The sequence below is a fragment of the Amblyomma maculatum genome, chromosome 1 (assembly GCF_055883805.1).
Source record: "Amblyomma maculatum isolate TAMU_Amacu chromosome 1, ASM5588380v1, whole genome shotgun sequence".
In the NCBI taxonomy this organism is placed as follows: domain Eukaryota; kingdom Metazoa; phylum Arthropoda; class Arachnida; order Ixodida; family Ixodidae; genus Amblyomma; species Amblyomma maculatum.
Window position 1 is genome coordinate 131,765,470 of NC_139344.1, and position 3,624 is coordinate 131,769,093.

Sequence of the window (3,624 nt, forward strand, 5' to 3'; positions counted from 1 at the left end):
TTCATGCATTTTGCCTCGCTTAACTGATCAGTATTAGACATCTACATTTGCCAGACATTGCTCTTCGGGCTGGTGGCGGAGATAAATGTATTAATATATTGTAGCAATAAATTATCATTAAACCTTTGCCACTTACTTTGTTTGCAAAAAAAAAAAAATCTCTCTTATAAGTTCACGTACCACACCAAAAGAGGAACAAAACTCTGTTTAGGGACCAAGCTAACGAAACAAAACTCGTGAGTGCTGTCAGAGGCAGCAGATGGCGACGACAATCTCTACCTGGGCATGATCGACGAAAACAAGATTGTTTTGAAAAGTGCCACATGGCTGTCATTTATCGAAAAAGAAGCATACCGAAACAATATTTATACGGTATTAGTCTCAGAACAGCCACAAGAGCTGTTAAAAGCCAAAAGTCACTTCCTTTGATGGTAGTGCGAATTGGTTTCCAAGATCAAATAAAAAAGCGCGTGCATGTCACTCATGAAAGCGGACCAGTAACGAACTTTGTGCTCTGCACATAACCAAACTGCAATCAGAATTCCAACAACAGAACTCACTTGAAAGCTGCAGAAGCCGCTCATTACTGTCCTATTTTCTAGTACAGTAGAACAAAACACGTCATTTCGAGAGCAACCAAGTGCTTTTAATCTCCGCACTTTCATCTCATTGTCGCCTTGCGAAATGCACAAATCATTCTCATTGCATGCGCGGCGGAACGTGTCTACACGCAGTAGAGGCGCTGAGAAAAGTAATGCATCAGCTTTTGGGCTTGAACCACAGCTGCGGATGAGTTGCTTTTTTTTTTTTTTAAATGCAGGTATTTTCTTCACCGGACGGCTTAAGTAATACAGTCGTACCTTATTGGCGGCCTTGCTGAAATACAAGGCTTGTGTTATAGATCGCATTTCGGAGCCGATTTGCATGTAAGCGGTATGTAACAAACCTGCGTCTTAGCGTGGAGCGGCAGTGCGCCAGCGATTGAATCAATGCACAAATCGCATTTAGTTCAAGACAAGACGACTAGCCTCATACGGTCTTAGGAGAAGATTCGCGGCACAAGAGCGCGCACACACATCCACGCAAAAACGCGTATCGCGTGCTACCTAGGGGACTAGGCACTCAAGAACACGGGCGCAGAGGTAGCCGAGGCCCTTGCGGGCACTACCCTCGCTAGCGGGGAATGGGGGGGGGGGGGGGGGGGCGGAGCTAGTAACAGCCAGCTGACGGCCTCTTCTTCCTCTCCATCTTCGGAGGTTTCCCTCACGCGTCGCATCCGTTCGTTGGTCCCGTCCCAAGGGAGTCGTCGGTGACTGTCCATATATGGGCAGGTTCCTGCCGCGATACCAAATATGGGCATGCCGGCATGGCGCAGTGAGCAGTGTCCAGGAAATGTCACTTTCCGGCGTCCGCAGCCTCGGGCACGCGCACGAACCGTCACACTGCTCTGCGACAATACCGGCGCCGCTTTTCGAAAACTCCACACTCACCAGCGACCTAAATACAGATGTCGCTTCTCCTACATCGCCGCGGGGCCTTACAGTGAGCCTAGCACAGGTCACAACTTCAGCACCGGATCTCACTCAAACCTCTGGACCCTGTGCGTGCTTTTTTTTTTTTTTTTTTTTTACTAAATAAAGAAATATCGTTCACATTACTTATTTCTGGTTTACATGTCCTCAGTGCATTTTCCAATGAGTTGCACAAACAGCTCTATATGCATGAGAAGAACTCCAAGCAACGAATTGGCAAGAAAACAGGAAGCCATGCAATATAGAAATCCGATACTAACATTATGCATGCCAGTAAGTAGGGCTGGCTTACAAATATTGCTGTACCAGTGAATTTGAGAGCATGAAATTTAGAAGCCAGTGAAACATCAGGTGGCAATTACGATAGCCGACAAACAAGGTTGGGTTGCCTGTATAGAACAGGTAGTCAATAGGAATATATATACACTTATCGGCTTGAAACTGGAAGACCAGCATTGGAGGTATGCCGGCTTTTCAATGGCTAAATATATATCTGATCTGTTTTATTACCATCTCTCTTGACCACCGGGTCTGCATAGAGGAACCCGTTCAGAGCCTCAATGGCCCGGACGCAGTCCTGATAGTTGGCCATGGTCACAAAGCCAAAGCCCTTGGAGAGTCCTGTGGCCGTGTCACGGATGATGTTCACCTTGGTCACAGTGCCGTATTGGGCAAAAAGTTGCAAGAGCGAGTTCTCGTCTGTATCGGTCTCAATGTTGTAGACATAGAGCGTGGGCCCGCCAGCTGCAGTTGGAGCCGGAGCCATGCCACCCATTGGATACTGGTAGGAGCCCGTCCGTTGGTTGCACTGACAGCGACCCTGAGCACCACACATGGGTCCATCACCAGCACCTGGGGGTCCGATGAGCTGACCCTGGGCAACTTGGCCTTCGGGCGGCCGCAGCTTCTTGGAGTTGTCCTCTGCAAACTTTATCAGGAGTGGCTCGGTGGCACCCGGCAGCGTTCGGCCCGTCAGCGCTGCCATGGCAGCTTCGGCGTTCTCGCGGAGCTCGTACAGCGCGAAAGCCACCCCCTTGTTGGTAGCACCCGTGTCATCCTTGAGCACCTTGAAGTGGATCAGCCGGCCAAAATCAGCAAACAGCTTCTCAGCCTGCTCTGGTGGAAAGTGCTTGGGGATGCCACGGATGTAAAGGTTGGCGGGTTTAATGGTCTCACCGCCGGGCCGCGCGTACCCCACCTTGATCTTCTTGTTCTGCAACTGCAAGCCGTTGAGTGTCTCAACGGCTCTTGCTGCATCACCAGCTCCTTGGTAGTCTACAAAGCCAAACCCATAACTGTAGCCAGTTGCCTTGTGGCGCACAACCTTGGACGACTTTATGGGACCGATGCTGGTGAAAAGGCTGCGGAACTCCTCGTCCGTCAGGGTTTGGGGAAGGTAATTGATGATCAAGTTAGTCTGGCTGTTGCCTCCGTCGCCTTCCATGGCTTCGTCTTCTTCCACTGTGCACGCTGGGTCGCATATTGCCGTTCCCCAAAAACTGCAGGAGTGGAAGTGACGGGTGCGTCACTCAAAAATAAAACGCAACCTTACGTTTTGTTCCAGCATGAAGCGCAGTACGGAAACTGAAGTGCAATATTAATAAAATAGTTTTATGGACTAAAATTACTTACTGTAAAGAGCGTAATGCATCGGTGGCGTCCGTCGCGCCATCTTTACGACGTTGAATAAGTTAACTTGAAAAATCGCCACGGCGTAAATCCGTAAAAAGAGCTTTTAAAGCATGTTAAAAGGCAATTGTTGCTGAGAACGTCTCTGATCGCAACCTAAAGGTAACATACACTCACTGAAGACAGGAATTGATTATGGTGAACGTAATTGTACAGTTTGGTTTGTGGGGTTTAACGTACCAAGGCAACTCAGGTTATGAGGGACGCCGTAATGGAGGACTCCGGAAATTTCGACCACCTGGGGTTCTTTAACGTGCACTGACATCGCACAGCACACGGGCGTCTTGCTTTTCGTCTTCATCGAAAAGCGGCCGCCGAGGACGAGATTCGATCCTGCTTCCTTGGGAACAGTAGTCGAGCGCCGTATCCACTGCGCCACCCCGGCGGGGCGTAACCGTTGCTA

The 3,624-nt window shown here is 49.4% G+C and overlaps 1 pseudogene; it reads right to left on the reverse strand.

The window, feature by feature from the left end:
• Positions 1-1,922: 1,922 nt before the first annotated feature.
• LOC146203934 (ELAV-like protein 1 pseudogene) lies at positions 1,923-3,203 on the reverse strand (annotated as a pseudogene).
• Between the last annotated feature and the right edge of the window lie 421 nt (positions 3,204-3,624).